At 29.8% G+C, this 24298-nt stretch overlaps 2 long non-coding RNA genes across 2 annotated transcripts; both read left to right on the top strand.

The window, feature by feature from the left end:
• The first annotated feature begins 2888 nt into the window (after positions 1–2888).
• LOC143078189 (uncharacterized) lies at positions 2889–6375 on the top strand. Its single transcript, XR_012979097.1, has 2 exons — positions 2889–2928; positions 6003–6375. It is a non-coding gene; the product is annotated as an uncharacterized LOC143078189 (long non-coding RNA).
• Positions 6376–13215: 6840 nt separating this feature from the next.
• On the top strand, positions 13216–14342 carry LOC143079884 (uncharacterized). The gene is made up of 2 exons (XR_012979522.1): positions 13216–13272; positions 14106–14342. It is a non-coding gene; the product is annotated as an uncharacterized LOC143079884 (long non-coding RNA).
• Positions 14343–24298: the final 9956 nt, after the last annotated feature.

Below are 24298 nucleotides of genomic sequence, written 5' to 3'. Positions count from 1 at the left end.
TGAAAAACAGCGATACTCTATACAGTGGCTAATTTTGCGTCATATTGTGAAGAAAGTTGTTGTAATACATGACCCTACTTCTTTTAGTAATGAATTTTTAAACCCACTTTCTTCACAAATCAGGAGTTATTCTTGATACTCGGCAAGAGAAAGCAGATAGTATGTTTCACAAGTTGGCACCTATCTTTTATGGTATTTATAATCCATACCAATTGTGACACTAATGAAAAAGAAATAAAACAACATGTAACTGTAGTGAAAACATATTTAGACTATTTAAGGGGATCCGCCTTTCTTACTGTTTTATTCATTCTGATTAAATTAGTTTCTTTTAATTCGTCTTATGTTTTTGATAATCGAAAGAATTGTAATAAATACACATTAATAATAATTTGATGACGAACAGCAACGCGGCTACCAGATGTTATCGTAAACTGTAAAGAGAGTTTATACCTGAGTGTCAATGACAAAACATTATGTTAAATGAGATAATTAAAAATAGGCGTTTTCTATTATATGTTTTTGAGTTACAGCAACGCGGCTAGCAGATGCTATCGTAAATTGTAAAGAGAGTGGTAAACATAAAAGGTTCCACCTACAATGTACGCAATGTTTTATTTTATTTGTACACAGATTATGGGATGCCTGTTAATAACGTATACCTCAAGTCATGAAATCACACATAACAATACAATTTCCAACCTTTATAGTTTTGAACATAACACATAAGTATCACAAGTATGTCAAACAAATAAAATACACCGTCATATAATGCAAGTGAGAAACCTATTATAGTTAATTAGTCCATTATTAACAAACTTTGTAAAAACCATTCATACATTATCATGTCGTAGTATCATCTTCCGTATAAATAATCATCAATAGCAAATTGTCACCATAAAAAAATCTCAGAGCGATAAGGTAAGTTATAATTAGGCATTTGATAAGGTATTTCAAATAAAGTTTTAAATATAAATCAAATATACCCACATTTAATTCTATCGCTTACCGGAACAGTTGAAACATAAGAAATTAGAAGAGAAAAAAACTGCATAAATCACTAATAAATCAAATTTTATCCACTAGTACTAGTATGATAAATGGAAGCACAATCATCATTACTTACAGGTAAAATGTTAAGAGATCATAGTGGCTTTAGTTGTCCACATTTATGTTTAGAATTATTGCTTATCAAAATATTCATTCTTCTGCAAAACTGTGATACACACAAAACATGGTTGAATTATAATTACATATTTACCGACTATACATTTCCCTTATCCCGATTGTAAATTGTTTCATTAAATGGGATTCGAAATGCGGGTCATATATATATATATATATATATATATATATATATATATATATATATATATATATATATATATATATATATACATCTAACAGGAATGCTAAACCTTTAGAAGCAGCAGTCTCACTCCTTTTGATTCCCTCTGATTACATCCACCTTGATGTATTTATTCTTGCATGTTTTATGAGATTTAAACATCTGTAAACTGACGTTTGAGTTTATCTTTTAACATTAATAGAAGAAAAAATGACTGAAACATTGAAGTTTTTGAAAATATTTGGCGATATTTAAGGCATCAATATTAAATTATCTATATTTTTTTTTAATAAGCATTATTGTAAACAAAAAAGAAGATGTGATATGCATTATTGTATATAAAAAAGATTATGATTAGTTTGTCTCATAACAATACCCTTGTCAGAAAGTGAAAGGTAAATATGATAAAAGACATTATTTGTCTTACAATCATCATGATTATCAAAAATAGATATACATTTTTTTTCAAATATTTCAAATAAAGTGACATTTTTATGCATTTGTTTACAATGCAGTTTGGCCGGATTACCATTGTTTGTATATTACATCATGTAGTTGATGTAACTTGATGGCTGTTTAACGTCCACGTTTCACATTCATTGATATTCATATTCAGGACGAAAACAAGTTAATGTGATGTGAATATTAATCCTGCTTTAATCCAGACCGATACTCGAGTTGGGTTTTTATCGTGCCAGTTCATATTGTAACAGTCTCATTATTCGGATACATAGTTCTACTCGAACCTTTCAGTCTTTGTTTGTACTTCTTAATGCCGACTGCTTATCAGAGAAGCAACAAGTATCAATTTTGAAGTCTTTGGTTTGACCTTGTCGGGTTTAAACTCACGACCTCCAACATGATAGTAACACAAATCCTCATCGGTTCCAAAATATAACCATCAAAGGTGTTTTGGGAACTTATAAACTACTTTTTAGATGATTATACGTGTAAATAGTGATAAATACAAATGCTGCAAAGTAGAAAAAGACCACAATAAAATATTTTTTTTTTTTAATTTCATATTGCCTCTAGACTCTGGCATGCACTAAACAACTGAAGTTTTGAAATGACATACATTGAACTGCCTTTATTTTAAAGTTATTAAGTTTTGAAATGACATGCATTGGACTGCCTTTATTTTAAAGTTATTAAGTTTTGAAATGACATGCATTGGACTGCCTTTAAATTTCAAAGTTATCTAAGTTTTGAAATGACATACATTGGATTGCCTTTAAACTTCAAGTTTTTTAAGTTTGATACTTTAAACATTTTAAATTGAGTTTTATTAAAATCAGATTATATTGTTTACAATATACTAAATTTTCAGAACAAAAAAGTAACAAATTTAAATGAAGTTCATTCTCGATCAATAATAATCCCCAAATTAGCAAAAAGGATACTTAGAATTTGCTATGAATACTTTAGTCATTCTTTTATATTGTGTCATACAGTATATATATTTTTATCATTATTGCGTCCAATTCCAAATACGGACATTGAGGTTAATTTGTAGTATATGATTTTTGTATTTGTTTTCAGAGAATGGTGTACCGCGTGATTACCATATGTTTACAGTTGTAAGTTAATATGATAATTTTTGCACGATCACCAAGCGGAATAGAGTAAATAGTTTCAAAATACGTTCGTCCTACAAAACTAAACTATTCCTCAGAGAAAATTAAAATATTTTATAGAAAAAAAGATCAAATTATTTTTATCGTGTTCCTAGGACCATTTCAATTTTTATTTGATTATAGTGAAGATTATTAAGTTTTAAAAAGTTAAACATTTAACATAGATCCCGATAACTTCTAATACAGATTCATATCTGCTTAAGTGGAGGCCGATTTCATAAATAGATGCACCATAATTTCTTTCTTCCATTGTACAAGTTGTAGTACCGTCAAAAGTTTTGTTGTCTTATGATGACACTTTAATACTGTAACTATTAAAAACAAATTCCAATACTATTATCACAATTAACTTATATATCAAATATGTCAGAGACTAAGATCATCATCATTGAACCCATTTTTCTGATGTCAGTCTATTCTTCTTACTGTATATGGTTTTTTAAGAAGGTGTTCACTTGTGATAACTTATTTTATAACTCATACTTTTAACAAACATTCATTTATCCACTCAAAAACGCGTATTTTAATCGTCAATCAGTAGAGTCCTCAATTTATGCATTATTTTATACCACTATACCATGAGTACTGACATACATCACTATTTAAATTATACTCTTGAAGCGCATAAGTATCAATAGATGTCAATAAACAGGATTTCTGTTTCATTGGTAATTCGCCTTTGGAATCTAGGAATCTCCTTGCTAAATATACTAGCATATGCCCATTGAACTTTTCACGTTAAACGTTCATCAACTTTCAATTTTACTTTCCATCGAAGCAAATGCTTATTTATTGTTTTAGTCTGAAAATATTATCATACTATCAATAAATATTTCTTTGGTTTTTTTTTATAAAGTGTAATATATAAACCACAACAATAAAAAAATAGAAATGAAATCATCATATGAATACCCAATATATAATACATCTAAAAAATATTGTGGTCGAGAAAAAATTTACAATGGGACAAGGTTTAAAGTTTGTACTGATAATATCACAGTTATGAGTTTCTTTATATAGGACTAACCGATCATGGCTATGAAAAGCTTGCCTATAAGTTAATAGAATCAACATGATTGTACATCGGTAGCAAAAAGTAAATTCACAAATAAACTGAATGCCGATGAATATTCTGAAAGAACAGTCCCTAATCAAATGGCAAAATCAAAAGCTTAAACGCTTTAAACTAATGAATACATTCGTAACAACAGTAACTGTCATATTCTTGACTTGGTAGCAAGATTAATTTTGCTTGGGATTCAGGAAAGCGTACCACGCTAAAATAATCTAGACTTAATGAAATGTAAAGCGTTTCAAAAACAATTATATAATTGTTGAAATAAAACCTTAAGGTAGATAGGGTGTCTTCCTCCATCTTGGATTTTGAAATACCAGAAAACAAGGTCTATATCTTTGATAAAATGTGCAAATTTTGAGATAAGTAGGTAATTCATGTGAAAGATTTTTCATTATAATATAGAAAATGCAATGTTTTATCATATTTATGGTTGTATTTTACCATTAACCGAATGCTTTTGTTTGATTCAATTTTTCCAACTTTGCCAAATAAGGGGAGATAACTCAAATGCAAGGGCAGATAATTCAGACTGTGTTATTTTTACAATAGAATGCGTTAGGAATTTACCTATTTTATTATGTAGCAAGAAAACGAGTTCGGTGACCCCCATTTTTCTTTTTCTTATCTGAAAGAATAATATTGCAGCCATCTTCTCATATTTTATCTAAAAATTCTATGGTGTAGTTTTCGTTTTAATGAGGAAAATTGGGTTTTCCGTGCATATTCTATACTAAATCTGACAATTTTGCACAACCTGTAGTGTGAAAATAAGTCCGGTGACCCATTCTTTTAATTAATGTTTTGAAACAAGCAGGTTATATACTACATTTTGGCAAATTATCAAAAAATTCTATGGATTATAATTTAGACACCCCATCTACCTTAAACAACTTATATTTATTTTGGTCAGCAACATGAGATTGAGCATCATGATACGGTAGATGTTTTGCAATTACCGCTAATCTTATGGATGTGCAATTAGTTCCAGTCATGGTCTCCTGCACTCAGACTACAACTATGACATGCTGGTTACTAAATACTTTAAATATAAATTTGAAAAGTTCTAAATTTTGGTTATTAGAATTTATAATCATTTCAAATCAAGATGAATAAATTCTATATATTAATGTATTTCTTTTTAAATGAATCATAAATACCATAATCTATTCAATTTTAAATAATTTGTAGTGATTTAACATTAAATGAAATTTTAACCAATATGAAATTTTAAGATACAGATGGGAGCTAACACTCCATTTAAGGATGTATTTAGGTAAGGTTTTTGAGTTTGTATCAGATGTTCGGAATCCTTGGGTTTTGCCATATAATAGAAGGTAAAATATGTTGCCCCATAACACCTATTATCTTTTTATATAAGACTTAAAAGTTCATAAAAGGTCATTAGCCAAAATTTAGACAGATTTGTTTTCTTTTGACTTGAGACCCGAATGCAATAAGGTAAAAGTCAGAATCAGTTTTTTCCCGTCATATTTCAAAAATCAAATAACTAGAAAAGGAGCTCCATCACCTATTTATAATTTAAGCTTGTTTTATTTCATAACTAATGCTCTTCCGACATAAAGTGTCGATTTTTAATTCTTATTTTTTTAATTTCAACTTAGTACATCCTTCAGTTATATTAAACATATTAATTAGTCAAATCTCATAATATAGATGTTAACGGTGTGCATATAAACATTTCCAGTCATTATTGAATAAAAGAATAAAATATGAAATTATTGTTATGAAACTCCGTCGATGTATTGTCTAAACAAAAAAGACAATTTTACCAGCAATGGTTTAAGCTAGAGAATGGATAAGAAGAAATGGTTTCGGAAACGATAATCAACTTGCGACTAATGTAGCTCGTTGATTATCGTTTACGAATCCACTACGTCTAATCAATTCTTTTATACCTATCATATTACTTGTTTTGTAGATTTTTTATCTTCATGGCTGCTGATACAAGCAATGAATCATTTCTAAATGACCAAGTTATATACACAAAAAAGGATAGCATATGGACTTTCAAACCTTTCATCAACAGAGCACTAGGGAAAAGGAATTATGATGGCGTTTTTCGTCTTTCACAAGAAAACACGCTGGGCATGCCTGTCAACAACTATGATACGGACTCATATGTAAGACAGCCAGTACAGAAGCGGCTAGAGTCTAGACGAAAAGTCTATGTTGTTCGTTCACTTCCAGCGTTAATACAATTTCTAAGAACTCATTCGGGCTATTTACAACGTGGTTTAAGATTTTAAATATGTTTTAATAGAATATCTTATAAATGCTACCATCTATATTTGTGACAGTTATTATTATTACGCTAATGGTGGATAATAAGCAATACAAAAACACCATCTGCTATTTGTGTTTGCAGACAAACAATCTCTTCATAATTAAGAACACTAACAACAGGATTGTGGAATATTTTTTATAATCGTTCATGTCAGTTCGTATTATGAAGTTAATCAGTTATATCTTCTTCTTTGATCATTGTTAATTATAAAAAAACGAAGGATGTTTATCAAATTCATTTAAGGAATGACTGTAGTATTTTTTCTGTCTATGAAGAAATAACATAAAAAATTTGGTGCACACTGAATAACGCGCGTAGCGGGTTATTTAACAGTGTGCACCACATTTTTTTATGTTATTTCGAATAGACAGAAAAAATATTACAGTCATTTCTTATAATTTAATTCTAAATTCCATTTTAAACCGTAGAAAACCATGAAAAAACGTTGATGACGTCACGGTCACATGACTAAATCATGTCTATGGGCTCATAACAAAATAACGTCAGCCAATCAGAAGACGCGTTACATCCAAAATTAAATTATACTCAAATATAAAAAATAAACCTATCAAATATCTCATTTTCGAAATTATTCGATCTTCCTAGGCAGCACCAAGACCTAACGTAAGGATTAAGTCTTTAAATATGTAGAATACATAAAATGAAGAGATGTCGTACGAGTGTCAATGTCACAACTATCCACAATAGACCAACGGGCTAGGTTGTCAAGAACTACAGATCGTTGTTTGGTTTTTAAAGGAAAGCAAACCTCATACCATATGTATCACTAGTTAAAAAATGTTATTTGGAAAAAGTCAAAACAGCTCTTAAAACGTGAATAATATATTATAAGTCAGTTTAAGCCTTCGTCGTCATGCCTTTTTTGTTTGTCTTGGTTAATATACTTGTTTGTTTAAGAGTTATTAAGAGTGTATCATACTGTTTACTGTTCTATCCCTATTTTAACATTTGACCTATTATGTCTGCCTGTTTTGTTCACATGTTTTTTTCCATATAATGAAATTGTATACGACTGTCATAAAAGTGGGAGGTTTAGCCAGCTATAAAACAAGATTTAATCTATCATTTTTACATAAGAAAGTGCATGTATCAAGTTAGGAACATGGCAGTTAGTTCTCCATTTGTTTGATGTGTTTGAGCTTTCATTTTGCAATTTGAGTTCAATATCTTCGTTAAACTGCGTTTTTCATTAAAAGTTAAGACAATTTGCTTGCTCTCAAATAGCAATGAATATATCTGTTCATTATATGTACAGACCTTTAAGTAGTTGGTATTTACATTTAATTGTTGGTTCTCAATACTTTTCAACTTTGTACATGTTGTACTTGTTTGGCTTTATAACTGGTCTGAGCGTCAGAAATGAGTTTTATGTAGACGAAACGCGCGTCTGACGTTTTAAATGGTAAGCCTGGTACATGTAATAGCTAATTGTGCATTTATATAATAATGCGTTTTAATATCAATGGCGCATTGTATATATAAGAAAACAAAAAAACAGAATTTCTCTCACTGCACAGATACAACAAACTCAGGATATACATTCTTGTTTTTATGAACATTCGAATGCACAATTAATGATAGTAATCATAAGGATGGGCCCTGTTAGTAAACAAACATATATAAAAGAGGTGTCCCTTCGATTTAATGTCTTTTAAGTTTCAACGTCTGGACATAATGTCAATTTTTTAAATGATATATTCCACATATACTCTTCCATGTGAACATAAAGAGGTATGACGTTTTGTATTTCAATACATGTATTAAATTTTGGACAGGTCAGCGTCCATTCTGATTTTAAAAAATTACGTAATTTCAAAATGATGCATTTCAACAAAATTGATTATAAAATCATTCCATGTTAGTGTATACTGAGATACGTCGTGAGAAGAAAAATCGAGTATGCATTTGAATTCGTTCTGTGCATAGTCATTGATCTATTTAGTTCTTCATCTATATCAATTTAAGTCGTTTATTATTGATATATTTATCACAAACTTTGGTTTAAATATTCAGTGTTATATGATTTCGCACTTTTCTATTATAATTTTTTTAAACAAATAAGTTTTATCTTTGAACCAGCAAATACTTGCAGTAATATGAATTAAAAAATTAAAAAATAATTAATTTTATTGTTATTGTAGTACTACCTTTCATATGGGAACACCTGTTGTATGTTGTATAACATGACTTGCCATTGGCCTATCGAAAGTTTGCTTATAAAAGACCACTAATGTAAACTTATTCAGGCCTTCGGATAATTGTATGATTATGTTAGATTTTTATTTTATGATGATTCGAATGTCGTGTCATTAATGATGACAGTTTAATTCAAATAATAATTTTCATATTAATTATATTTCCAGTATTACGGTCGATATCATGTGTTTCTGTTGTCATACATTGGACATATTTATAAGCAATTTGACTAAAATAAGGTTGTTGTAGGGTTACGGTGCTGTTGAATAGTGTTGGTAACTTCTAGTATAAGTTTAAAAACAATGTAACAAGTAAATAAACTCATCATAGATACCAGGATTAAAATGTTATATATACGTCAGACGCGCGTTTCGTCTACAATAGACTCATCAGTGACGATCGAATCCAAAAATGTTTAAAGGCCAAATAAAGTACGAAGTTGAAAAGTAATACACTTTTATATCATGCTAAAGATATAGTGTTACCGTTTTTTGTTATTCACATAAAAAATCACAAGACTATATCAACACTGCAAAGAAATGTTAATTTGATTTTTTTTGTTTTTCATAGAAATGTAACAAAGGAAATATAAAAGATAGCTAACAATAAAATAGATGAGCAGTTGCAAGTTTTAAAGATTGTAAATACGTGCAGCGTTTTCGTCGACCACACGTAATGCAATATTGAAAAACACACTTTTAAACTACATTGTAATCCTTGTTTTTCAAATATATTTTCTTTCCCTACTGAATTCATAACCAATATCTGTATGCAGTAAATGCTGGTCTGTCATTGTCTTAAGATTTACTTTCTAAATGCATGTTATAATATACCAAATATTTGCTTAATATTGTCATTTATTAATGTACACTATTACTTTTCGCGGAAGAGATGTGATCGAGCTAAATTCATTAATATGTAAATTTGATTCAATATATTTGTTGAAGCATTTTGAAGACAGTTCTTATGAATGAATTTATTATTTTGGTTATTGTTGAATATGAAGAACCAATGAAGGAGAGAAGTGAAATATCCCAAACAGTCATACAATCTCATCAATCAAATAAACAGAAAACGCCATGGTTAAAAAACAAAAAGTCCAACTGACATACAACAGGACATACACACAACATCAAAAGTTAAAGAGTGTTGAAATGGGAACCCCACAAACAACTGGGAGTGATCTAAGTTGTTTCGGAATGGTAAGCAGATACATCTCCACGTTTGGTAAGAGCCTCGTTGCTCATGCTGAGGATTGTAGTGACCACATTTGAAAAATGAAATGCTTAATTGCATTATGGTGGTATCTTTTTTCAATGTGACCTAGAACTTTCACTGTTCTTCTTCATTGGTTCTATATACTTCTTAATTTTGCATGATGATATAAATATTCAACAATAACCAACATAATAAATGTATGTATCATGTTTATTAGAACTGCATTCAAAATTCAAAATACTTGATCAAATATATTGAATAAAATTTACAAATACTTTATTTTAACAAAGGTTACATGCCTTTATTATAGTTTAAATTGATGGTTATAAAAATCTAATTTATTCTGTGTAATATTTTCAAAAGCGAACACCATCATTAGTTAACAAATTCTTAAACAATTGACATACAACCAGTTACGTACATGTTACGAAAATATCATTTTTGTGTACGATCACAACCAATATTCCTTCAGATTCTTAAACGGCTTTGTGTTGCTATCTATAACTTGACATCAACTGAATGCAAGAACATATTGACCAATGAGGATATTGGTACTACATGTACATGCTCAAATATTCTCTTACTAATACACAGTTCAATTTTTTTTTGAAATATGAACCATTTTAATCCGAATGTTTGCTCAGCTAGGAGATGAATCAACGTAGGAAAATATAATTCATCAATTAGATTGTGTAAGCTTATACATGTCAATACAATCAAGCAAACATCAAATGCTTTGTGTTTGTTAATTTAATAATATAATCATACAAAAACAGGTACTGTAATTTTTTTTAAGCAAACTGTTGAAATTAATGCAACTTAATTTGTAGGTATTCTAAATTACTTAGAACTACAAGTGTTGTCTCAGAATCAATACATTATTTTGTATCTAAAATATTTCGCAATCTATTTGTAAATGCTTCGACAATTAAAAAAGCTTATTTTTGATGGACATAGTTTTATATCCGCTTTAGATACAGTTTCGTGTGCACATACTTTGGTGCAAAATATCTAAAGAGATGTTATATGATTTAAACCATGAAACTGAGGCCATTTAGACATGATTGAAAGCTCTTCCGTCGAAAAAATATGTACCTTATTACCATTTCAAATATCAGAAATAGACACAGCTGCTACTACTGTCCAAACTTGACCGTTGTGCATGTTCATATCAGTAGAGATCAAATGTAACAGGTTGGACTTTAATTAAATATCTGTATAAAAAGGCACGTCTTCTAAAGGCACATGTACACACAGATCAGGAGTAGTCACAAGTAAGTCTAACAAATATTAATTAATACCTCCTAAAGAGGAAAGGGTGTTTATCTTTTTGATATGCTCTCTGTATGTCAAGACCCCTAGCAACAACTCCTAACTGAATCCACAGATGGCCTGCTGCAAGATAACTTTTAATTTCTTTTTAAAATACTGTAATTTGCAAGTTTTCAAATGACCACGCCTAATGTGTTGGTCATCCAAACATATTAACATGTAAAATATGCAGAAATATTTAAGTGTATTGATCATGACTAAAGGATTTTGTACCACATAATATTCATAGACAAATGATATGATGATACTACGGAAGGAGGAACCTTGATTAAGAAGTGAAGAGTTAATAGAGCTTTTAGATTGTAAAAAGTAAAATCATAAAAATACTGGACTTCAAAGAAAATTCAAAACGGAATTCCCCAATCAAATGGCAAAATCAAAAGCTCAAACACATCAAACGAATGGATAACCACTGTACTATTCCTGACTTTGTTTAGACATTTTCATATGTAGAAAACAGCTGATTAAACTTGGTTTTATAGGTTTTTAAACTTTTTATTTGTATGACAGTCGCATCAAATTCCATTATATACAAAAACGGTGTATGAACACAAAACAAACAGACAGAAAAGGGTTAAGCAAGTAGAAGTACAGTAGTCAACATTGTGTTAAAATCTTAATCACTTAAGGTAGATTCATGGTATACCGCCATCTTGGATGGAACAATCACAGTAAAAAATCGGTCTAGTTATTTGCCTAAATCTGCAAATTTGGACAGATTTGCAATTTGACGGTAAGACTGTTTAATAAATATAAAGAAAACTCGGCAATTTATTGTATAATTCAAAATAATTAACCAAATATCATTTTATTTTGCTTTTTGAATCATTTTTTTCAAATGAGCCATTTCAGGGAAGATAACTCTTTCAGTAAAAAATTTATACTGGACAGATAGGGAATTTTTTTCTTTTAACTTGTAGCAAGAAAACAAGTTCGGTGACACCATTTTTTCTTTTTATTTTCTTAAAACATATGACAAAACCTATCTTTTCACAATTTATTTCAAAATTCTATCTCATAGATTATTTTTTATGCACACAATTGTGTTTTTCCATGAACAATCTAACCAAATTTAGGCAATTTTCAACAACTCATAGCTTGAAAAATAGCACGGTGACCCCTACTTTTTATTATATTTTTGAAAAGAGCATATTAAAATCTTCATTCTGGCTAAGTATAAGAAAATTCTGTCTCAAAAAAGATTTACTTATGATCTACCTTAAACTGCTAACTTTGATAGCTAGATTCACCGTTCTATATTGTAATCATCATATGTTGTATCTGTTGATTGTATAACACAGCAAACTGACCAACTACATAGTACCATATATTACACTTTGAATAATAATTTCAAATGGCAATTTGGACCACAGAATATATAATAAAATATTCAACTGGCAAACAAATATAAGGTTGCCTATACATTGCTATAATTGCTTATCAATTTCATTTTATTTCTAGTGAATAATTGATTCATTGACATTCATACCACATCTCCTTATTTTTATACAAAATATGTATCCGACAGAGTAAAAAGTAAAATCACAAAAATACTGAACTTAGAGGAAAATCAATTTGGAAAGTCCATAATCGCATGGCAAAATCAAATAACAAAGCACATCAAAAACGAAAAGACAAGAACTGTCATATTCCTAATTTGGTACAGGCATTTTCAAATGTAGAAAATGGTGGATTAAATCTGGTTTTATAGCGCTAACCCTATCACTTTGATGACAGTATCATCAAATTCCGTTATATTTACAATGATGCGTTAACTAAACACACACAATAAATGAAATAGTCAAAATATGGGTACAGCAGTCATCATAGTGTAACAATTTTAAAAGTGACAATTTAACAGAACACAAAAACATCTATCTACAAACACATTCATTGATTTGCGTGTCTGACGTCAGAAAATTAAGCAACTTGTGATCGTTTAATTGCACACGTTATGTGTATGTTTTGTTTGTCCTATAGCAGGCTTTATTTGTAACAAAGTATTTTGAATTAAAACAATCTGGATCATTAACATTATGGTTTAAAAGCCTCTTAAAATTATAACTCAAAATTTTACTTTTAGGAAAGAAAATGAAATTATTGGTTTTAACAGTTGTCTTAGCATTATGCTTAGCAGGTAATATACATTTATTATCCTTTTTTAACTATTTAATTATGTTCGTCGAGGTTGGGATTTTTAAATCAATAATACTATGAGAAGTCTTTTCTACTCAGTACGAACATGTTCTCAAGTTTTAGCTTTTTCTAATTTGCAATACAAACTCTTGTGTATGAAATGTATAGCTACAAGAACTTGTTGTAATAAAAGAAGGAGTGAACAATACCAGAGAGACAATCTCAATATGAAGCAATTGATTGCTGCGTGTACAACTTCCCTTATACTTAATCAGTTGGTGCTTCTTTTGTATCCAACTCTGAACACCATATCTTCAAAGATTATTAGACAATGTTCAAAAGGAAACAATCAATATATATTTATTGATTGTTTTCCATATTCACCTTTTCTACCATGTACATGCAACAACTATCCTGTGCTCAATTGTGTCGTTTTTTTATTTATCGTTATTTGTTTGTCATAACAAAATGCATTGTAATTATTTCTGAAATTTAAAAACCCACACGGGTCCATAATAGGATTGATAAAGTAATTATATTGATATTTCTATACTAAGTCTAGAAAGAACACATGATATCGTGCGTCATTATTAGTATTAGGAATCCTAAGGTTTGAAAACATTATGTTTTAAGCAATGTCGTATAACAATCTTATTAAAATAATGATATCTGGTCGACTCATTAAACACGGAGATTTGTTATATGATTTATGCAAATTAGTTAAAGTTAATTCAAAGAGTAAACCATTTTTGTTTTAATGAAACATTCCAACGCAGCATTAAACAAACGACGTTTATAAGTTTTTGTATTAATCTAGTATTTCAATGTTTATAGGTTACGTAGAAGCTAGAACACAATCATGTTTTAGAACACTTGACTGTGGCTTTAACCATGATGGTTGTAGATCGGTCTGTCGATCAAGGGGTTGCAGTGGTTCGAATTCTAGATGTGTTGGCAACAGTAAATGTTGCTGTAATTGTGGTGGATATGGAAAGTAATAAATCAGTGCTGCGCATATGACGTCAGTCATAAAGGATCTAATAAAACATGAAAATATAATAATTTGCATTGTATTTTGTTATTTCTTATGGTAGTTTTCAAAGTTTGGCTTTATCAGGATAAAACACATGTATGTTACAGCTTCATATTTCATACAATACAAAATACAATCTATGCACATGTGAAATACAAATTTTGGGTTAAGCCAAAAAAGAAAACCACAATCCTGAAGGTTAATTGTTTTCACAAGACGTCATACTAAAATCATAGTAGACGTTATTATTATAATTGATATACAAATCAAAAAAAATAAGTTGAATATTTTCATTGAAATATTGTTTAATCCTGATATATTTTCATTTCTTTCACAACAAAAATATCTGCATTATAGTTGTTACAACCAAAATAGATAAACAGCTTCCCATTAGTATTTTATTAGTTAATTTCAAAGCAGTACGAAAACTAATTGCTAAAAGCAGAAAAACCCTCAGGCAAATCACATAATTTTATGTACAGTATATATGTAAAATTAACAATACATTTTTTAAATGTTCGCTATACAATTGTAAACATAATAGATGATATGATAATAAAGTTTCCTCATATCGAATTGTATATATTAAATTAAACCAGAGCTAGATTTCATTTTTGTGTACACTTATAGAGTTGCATCTATATTGAGAATTACATCTATATTGAGAAACATACCGTAAACATAGAATATAGTACCATAAAGATTTAATTGTGTTAATCCAGTGTTTTAGATATGTGAATCATAAATATAAGTGGGTCAGTAATTAATAACTATTATATCATGTATATTGATTGCGCGTAACACTTTGCCGATTTAGTGAAACATGAAAATGCATTGAAGAAACGAACAAAAAACACCAAAAAATGTTTGGTCACTTTAGGTTTTTGGGTGATAATTTTACTGTGTCATCTTTGCATTCCATTAGATAACAGGAACATCTTTCATAAAAGTAGCATTAATTCATAGAAAACACATTGCATTCCTCACACATTAAATAATGTAGATTGTTTGCCTTTTCTTTGGTATATGCCAATACTTCCTGTTGACAGTTTTTATTTTAAGAAATGATAGGAAAGATTGATCATGGTGAGCTCTTCATTTTGAAGGTCGATCGTTTTTTTCTATACGGCATTACTGTCATGATAATAGAAAAGAAAACAATGCTAACAGTAATGTTTTCTTGAATACCTACTTTGCATGGTCACACGGCATATTTGTTTGAATTTTAGAATGCTACATGTAGAAGGATTGTCGTCAGGTTCAGTTCAAATTATGTTGCACCTATCGTACCTATGTATTTTTTTAACAAGCACGTCTCCTCGTGGTCTTAGGCGATTTAAAATATTTACGAATATCAAATGGTATTCACAGAAAATGATTTTAATAGTAACACTTTTAAAAAAGATATCCATAAGATGCCGCAAGTTTCTCCTGATTTTTTAAAGAGTAAGCAGTCTCTACTTTAAATGTTGCAGCGTCGAGTTGCTCGTGTCAATCAAAGTATGTAGTTCGTCCCTTTTGGTGATTACATATTCAAGGAAAAGATGACGATACAGTAGACTTTTGAATCATTTTACATGTTTTAGTTGTCAACTATGAAATAAAAAAATCACAAACTGTAAACAAAATCGAACCTCATTAACTTCAATATAATTCATACATATACCACTGTAAGGCCTCAGAATTGGCATTTGATGTTAAATTCATTAGGTTTTGACCAGTAAGAGAGTATTTCATTTCAGCAATTCTAAATATATGTAGAAATTGCACACCCTATGCACCAAATATGTTATATATCGTTATTGACCTTGCTGTCAGTTGCTACTGATATGGTGAAAACTCAGCTCACCATAATAAATCTATTTATGATATCAGAAGTGTAACTTTGCATTGTATTTTCCTTTTTCAATGTGGATTTATTTCATTATTTACATTAAAAAAGTAAGTCATGCATGTGTTCACACAATGATCAGTTGGTCAGTCTTTATGATCCTTATGGAGGGTTTCTAGAATTTAGTAAACAATGACAATATGGTGTGTTACACAAGGTAGAGGGTATTTTTTTCATTTTTGCAGTTTGAAAACGAAATAATTTACATTTTAATTTTCAAATATTATTCATATTTAAACATTCCCCTAAAGAAATTATGGTATAAACATCAGACATTAGTTGTTCTACAATAATATCTGATTAATATATGTACATTAATTATATGTTGATTCTCTCTTTACATCCAAATATTTGTTTAGATTTTTATCCTGGCATCTCCAATACATAGAAATGTATTTTTTGTTTGGAATTCATTATTTTCATTTTTCCATTAATCTCTTATCCCCCTCTTTTTCATAACTGTTATTTTTATTACAGCCCACAAATTCTTATCTTGTATCAGTCAGACACTTGCATTTGTTGATCTTTGTTTATTAAACTAATTGCTAATTATCATCAAAACTCATTACCAGTGCAAGATAGGTAAATACATGTTGCTTCTGTGGTTTGGAAATATTTTAAGAATATAAAATGTAGTTGTTTTCGTATCGTGCTCCCTTAAATGATCGACAAATTGGAGAAAGACATTCAATTCAGTCTGCAGTTTTTCCGTATTTTTTATAAAATGTATACCAATTTGAACAAAATCTGATAAATACTAAATATGTTTTATTATGCAAATCAAGACTATCTTGCTCATGTAACATAACCAAAATATACGTATAAAAAGTTAATTAGACACCAATCATTCAACCAAAACATTAAGTGTCGGCACTCATTTAATAATAATTGATGATTTGTATCGGATTTTGTAATACAAATATTTCTACATAAAATATCCTAGAAAATGTAATAACATCTTACGCTAACTTAACTTTGTTTACAGAAAACATAATGTAACCAACAGTGTTTTCAAAAATACAAACGCTTTTTACAAATACCATTTTGGACTAAAATTCCAATTTATGTAAATATGGATGGAAATGTCGGCGTTGATATCAAGTCAGTAATATGAAAGTTGTTATCCAATCGTTGTATCTGTTTGAGCTTTTGATTTTGACATTAGCTTTAGGAGTTTACGTTAAGATTTTTCTCGGAGTTTGGTTATTTTGTTGTTTTACTTTTGGTACATTGTTCGATCAGTCAACATGCTGAATTGATCTTGTTGTTAATAATCTCATATATTATCATTTATTATTTCCTAAGTAGTACTTTCAAGTATACTGTATCTGTGTTACACTCAATGACAAGTGTTCTTTATCAGCTATTCATACTGAAGTGCATGTCAATGTTACGTTGACCTGAGTTGTGGTTTACATTTAAGTCTAAACGAACATGTGTAGCGATTCCTAATTATATATGCCTGGTTTTAATCCAAAACGATAAATGATATTTTGCTTTACAAATATTTCCTAGTCGTTTCAATGTTATTCACCGCAAAATAACTATCTTAGTTACATAGGATAAAGCCATTTCATAACGGATATCTCTTTTGTTTACCTTTTCAGGTTTATTTTTCACGAGCCCGGAAAGGTCATTAAGTTCACTGGCATGTTATATTAACCGAAACGTATTTTGGTATGACTAATTAGACACGCTAGTTTAGAATTTAGGGGTCTAAATATTTGATTGAAATAAGTAATTATATTCTTGTTTGCCTTTTAAAGAATAATGTAAACTGCATTTGATTTGTTATATGCAGTAACATATTAAACGTTATATTAGAGTTAAAATGTATTCCTGTGGAAAATCTTAGAAATTCCTGCAGTACGATTTTATTTCTTGTCGGATACTCGTTTGGCTTCTTTTCAACGTACGGACATGGCCATCTACATGTGCTCTAGGTCTAACCACTTTAAATATCGTCCAAAACATGCATGCCATATTATTTGAAAGTCGGAAACCTAGTACAGGTCTTCAATAACTGTTGGACTATTGAATTCGAATAAGAGTAACATTATATATTAAACCGTCAATGGTATACGATTATCTCAAAATTACATTATTCCTGTCTTATTTATAGAATCATACTCATGCATATAGCAAGTACGAAATTTTGACGGATTTAACTGAACGACATCTATAAGCTGATCTAAAAATCTTTGCATTAGCTAAATTCATACTGATTAGATATTCCAATATTTTCATTAGCCAAATATGCGTTCCAAATGATTGACTTATTTTTACTAAAGAAGTATTAGAAGTTTTAACCGCAAGAAGAAACCAAATGTTCTGACAACGAACTGACTGGCGTGACAACGATATACCTTATTACCATTAAGTGTATTGCACAGTTAGCATTACATTTTTTTTTAACCTGGACAGCAGGGTAAGATAAAAAGTAATAACACAAAAATACTGAACTCCGAGGAAAATTCAAAAAGGAAAATGGAAAGGCAAAAGGCAAAATCAAAAGTCCAAACACATCAAACGAATGGATAACAACTGTCATATTCCTGACTTGGTACAGGCATTTTCTAATGTAGAAAATGGTGGATTGAACCTGGTTTTATAGCTAGCTAAACCTCTCACTTGTATGACAGTTGCATCAAATTCCATTACATTGTCAACGATGCATGAACAAAACAAACATACTCAAGAGTAAAAATGTCAACAATAGGGGTACAGCAGTCAATATTGTGTTATCATCTTTAAAATATCACTATAAAAACAACAAATGTAACGAAGAAGAACAAAAAGGCATACATCAAATTTAACATACTCATATTGCTTTTCTTATACGACTTAATTTATCTATGTAAAGTCTACCCGTAAAGAATGGAAGGTTTTCAGTTCTGGTGAAAATTTCAGTACTGGTGTAAAACTCCTTTTATGTTCAAATTATGAAACAGGCCGTACGTAGCAAAAAACAAAACAAATAACAAAAATACTGAACTTCGAGGAAAATTCAAAAAAAGGAAAGTCCCTAATCAAATGGAAAAACTAAAAGCTCGAACACATCAAATAAATGTATACCACCTTTTGAACATGAACAGCAGGGTAAGAATATATTCCGGAACAAAAATAGCATATGTTAACAAAGCAGCGGTTTCTTCTAATCTGTTAACCTTTTTCATCAATGTATTGTTCTATCATTTGCTTTTTTTTTTAAAGAATATTAGATTAAGATATCTTATAAGTTTAAGATAACTTATATTATAACTTTGGAATTAAACTTGATCCTCTCAAAAACAAATTTCATATCAGTCAATGCAAGATACCATTAAAACACTAGTGTTGGCATAAATTAATATTCAAATTAAACACGTGAAGCTTTTGTTTGTTAATTGATGACAAATAACTCGTTGATAATTTGTTAAGCTTCTGTAGTCTATAAAATATTTATTATTTCTTGGTTTTGTTCAAGTTCTACAATTTGGTAATAAACATGATAAATATTTTAAACCTTTACAAAAAAGATTGAAGCTAACACCCAATTAAAGACAACAGAAAATAGAAACAAGACACAACATAGAAAACTAAATATATAAGACCGTTTACACGAACCTTACCATACGTTCTTCACTACCAATCACGAGTCACAACATGCCTGTAGACATGTTGGTGATGGCTTATAATCTTTTTTGAACCTTTTAAACCTATAGAGCTCTCAACGGGAAATTTAAGTTAGTTATTTTGCAAGCCCATACGTCGGAAATGGCTAGAAAAACAAAAGAAAATTATTTTTTATTAGATTTGCGGTTATCTAAATTGGATGATAACTTGAACAGAGGATCGTCTCCTTAATGCACGAGTTAATCCGTCTGAAAATCGGTTTCTTCAATTTGCCATTAAACATTTTCATATTAACTTTTTGTGAACTTTTGTACACAAATTCTGCCCATAAATCCAGTTAATAAAAATTTATTGTTGAATTCCTTCGGTGCGATCAGATAGCATCTTTACATATCCTTACAATCTGACGGGATAATTTTCCACTTGCCTTTCAACGGACTAGGATCACCGTTTGATCCATCTACCCATAAACCGTTTACCACAATCCTAACATGATATTCCTTTTGGCTGTGGGAATAAATGTGAAAATTATTTCCGCCGGTACTTGCTCGATTGAATGTGAAACGGGCTTTTTGTAAGGCTTCGATTTGCTGTATTTCCATCTGACACACTTTAATCCTGGATTTGTATTGTTTGCCATATACATTTTTGCATCTTTATAAATTACTGGCTTTATGTGATAGATGCCTTTGCACAGAAAAATCTAAATCGTCCATTCTCATGTCATGGTCATCTAGGAATTGCTCTATTATCTCGTGTGTAGAAATATTTCCAGATAAATGAATAATTGCATTTTCTCTCGACGGCCGGACCAATAATGCTAGCAATGCTCTATTTTCGTCTTGCTGCTGCGTAACTAAAGCTTTACGATAGACTTAGCTTGGCAATGTTTTAATACTTAAAAAGGTAAACAGCACATGATCTATAATATTTTGTTTCAAGACAATGCTTTTTTTCAAAATATTGTAGTTCATGGTTTACTTAATTTAAAAAAAAAACCGAATATATAAATTATATACTGGTAAATGTCATTATTATTAAATCTGTTTATCCCTGCAGACATAAGGAATTGTTCTGTATTTTTTTTTTTTTTTTTTGTATAAAAAAGTATTGTCGAAAGATTCTCTCAATTAAATGTTAAATAATCCATCCGAAGATATAAAAGATCATGTATCCCACCAGAACAATGGTATAAGCTTTAATTATATCAAAAGAAATATTTGCAACTTTTGTTTTTATTGTTATACTTATAATTAACCTTAGATTTAAACAGCTCTTAATTTGTGTGAAAAAAATGTCCATCAGTATATACCAAAGTACAGGATTTTCATGATGTTACATAGTATTTTTATGAAAGTACAAGTACTGACACCTGCAATTGGTGGGACAACACATTCTGTAATTTCAAACTTTAATTTCTTCAGTTTTATGTCTAAAAAGTGCTAATTAAATAGACAAGTGCAATAACCTTATTAAATAAAAGAAATAATGCCACTTTTTATTTTTATATATTTCTATATTAGTAACCATAAACCTATAGAGCTCTCAATTTGTGTAAAACTTATCATTCGTCAAGGCATTGGAAATTCAACATGTGAGAGAAGAACACTTAGGAAAGGAAGATACCATCAACTTAATGATCTAATAAAAAAAATTCATCATGTTTTTTTCTTCTTTTTTTTCCATTTTTCCCGATTACAACTGATACTGTCATTTGGGATGTTTTTGTGTCCAAATTGACTGAGATTGATTTATATCGCATGTATCACCTATGATTTTGGTCGCCGCTTGATTTCCTTTATCATTTTGATTTTCTTTAGTTTACTTTGATTGGCTATAAGTTCATTTCCGTCGTTATCTCCTGTCTGTACTTCAATTTTTCTTTTTTATTTCTTCAGATTCTGAACAAGTATGTGTGTTGTTCTTTCTCTATGAACATTTTTGCAGTACATATGTCTTGTTTTTCACACGCGCTAGTTATGTATCTTTCTTCGCGATACGTTTTAAATAGTATTCTCTGGTTGTTCCTTGGTTACCAAATTATAATAATGTATTATGTTGGCAGTGTATTATTCGAACGTCTGTTGATAGTGTTTCATTTATAAACCCGACTATAATGCTGTTTTCTTTTCCATGTTCTGTGATGCGGGGATTTTGTGAATAGATAGTCATACTCTGACCTCTAATAGAATTTCCTTTGGACAAGAGAGTTTCTCTATCAAACCGTGATCTAAATATATTCGCCATATATCTCGCTGCATACCGTGTATAGTGGATCATAAACAATATGCTTTATCTCTCGGTTCTAACGGTGCCGGCGTAGGACGCTATATTCTCATCGTCTTTGTTTTCATATAGTTTATGATTTTGTGTTGTCATGTTTAACTTTTTTGTTGATTTCGTATGTAAACATTTTAGTTTCCCGCCTTTCTATGATCAATGCTTATTTTATCTGTATCGTGTTTCGTATCTCCTTTCTCAAGTATATCTAGTTTTACACATTTGTATTCCCTCAATTCACTTCGTGTCATTTGATAAAAAGCCGCGCTCGAAAATTTAGTCATGTGTTACATAGTTTGCTACACAAATTGACAGTAAAATAAGAGGTCTACAAAGTAAATACAATAGTTTTTTTTACATGTTTATTTTGTTATATGCTTTAATACTTTTTAAGTACAAAAATCAACCTTTTCTATAACATGTATAAGACACCTTATGCAAAGTTAACCTTATACTTTCATGTTTTCTCTTTTTCCACTAGATCACATTTTATTTTCACAGTCGAGCTATTGGTCTTATGTTTTTGCGTTCATTGCTATATATTTGCCACTATACCAAAAGCTGTTGGTTATCAACCCTTTATATTCTATTATTTATTCTTTCCTATTCATTTGTGCCTGTCGTTATTCTGTACATCCTTTATTTAAAGTACTCTTAAATTCTTTTTTTTTCCACTGTTATTCTTAAACATATATTTCAACCTAAATTTTATCTACTATTTTTTTTCTACTTTAATATTTTATGCCATTATTCTCTTTTGTGTAAACACAATCCAGATACTCAAGAATGATCTCTTTTGTTTGTCCTTTTACATACAATCGACATAGTCAAGATGATCATTTATTTCTGAACTAATCTCCATTTCTAATTTTTTAAACCAGAAACTACAAATAAGAATATTCTTTGTTCACAAAATGTTCTATCAAAAACATCTTTATATAATCATTAAAAACGTAGTTTTAAGATAACAAATACCTTGTTAAGCAGGCTTGATCAACCTCTGATTTCAGGATGTGAAAAGTTCCAACGAAAGCATGATAAATCCACAGTATGTGTTTTCTTTTTAGATTACAGTGACATTGATATTCTTGCAGTTATTCTTGACCTACTACATGTATCAGACTTGGTTTTAATTCATATCTTTTTTTTAATCTTAAACTTACTGTACATATCACTGGTGTCAACGTGATGATCGTAACTGCATTTACGATCATCCCAATATGGCGGCCACAAATTTAGAGAAATTTTAAATGGCTGATTTAGCCACTTTAACAGCTTATTTTATGATTTGTATCATGTCAAGAATCATCTTTATAAACATTGCTATTGGTATATTTTTTCGGACAAGATGAAAAAGCAACAAGACGAATGAAAATCGAGATACAAACAATCACGATGATGATCGTAACTTTTATTTATTTTTATCAACGATGATCGAAACTTTGACTTAAGATGATCGTAACTGGCTGTTCAAACGAAGCATTTTCTGATAAATAAAGCTGTATGATATGCGAAAAGGTGTACATTATCAGCTAATATTGTGATAATAATGAGGAACGATCACTGAGGGGAGGGTAACGTCATATTGGTCAGTGCACAAATGGTTATGAATTCGCGAGATTTTGTAATTATTTTTATCTAGTACTTTTAATATTAAAATGCATTAGGGTTTAACGACTCTTTATTGATTTCATATATTTTATATAAATAAGGTATTGAATATTTCATAGTAATGGCCAGTTTGGTAAAATTGGAGACTTGTTTCAATTTTTCCCTTACAATTTGTAGGGACAATAGTATTTTTGGGGAATTCAGACTTTATATGTTTTTTTAACAGATATAGGATTTTCAAAGGAGTGGCTGAAAACATACAGCATAAAGAAGTGTAACCATATCGGTTGAATGAAAAAAAACACAATGAAACCATCAATAAAGGGAGCTGCTATTTGATAAGCTAAGATGAAAAATTTTGTCCTGCATTTTTTTAAGTTGAAATCTCTATCCTTCGTTTTTATTTTTCACTCTATTCGGTCCTGGCTTTTTTCATTGGTTCATCCTGAATTGTTTTTACCTAAATTGTCATCCTGCCTTTTTATCATTAGTTCACCCTAATTTTTTTTACCTAAATTATCATCCTGCCTTTTTGTTTGGCCAAGTTGCTCATCCGGCCTATTTTTACTCAAATATCCTGTCCTGCCGATATTCCAA

This window comes from Mytilus galloprovincialis, chromosome 6 (genome assembly GCF_965363235.1).
Source record: "Mytilus galloprovincialis chromosome 6, xbMytGall1.hap1.1, whole genome shotgun sequence".
NCBI lineage: Eukaryota > Metazoa > Mollusca > Bivalvia > Mytilida > Mytilidae > Mytilus > Mytilus galloprovincialis.
This window is presented reverse-complemented; position numbering and strand designations above follow the sequence as displayed.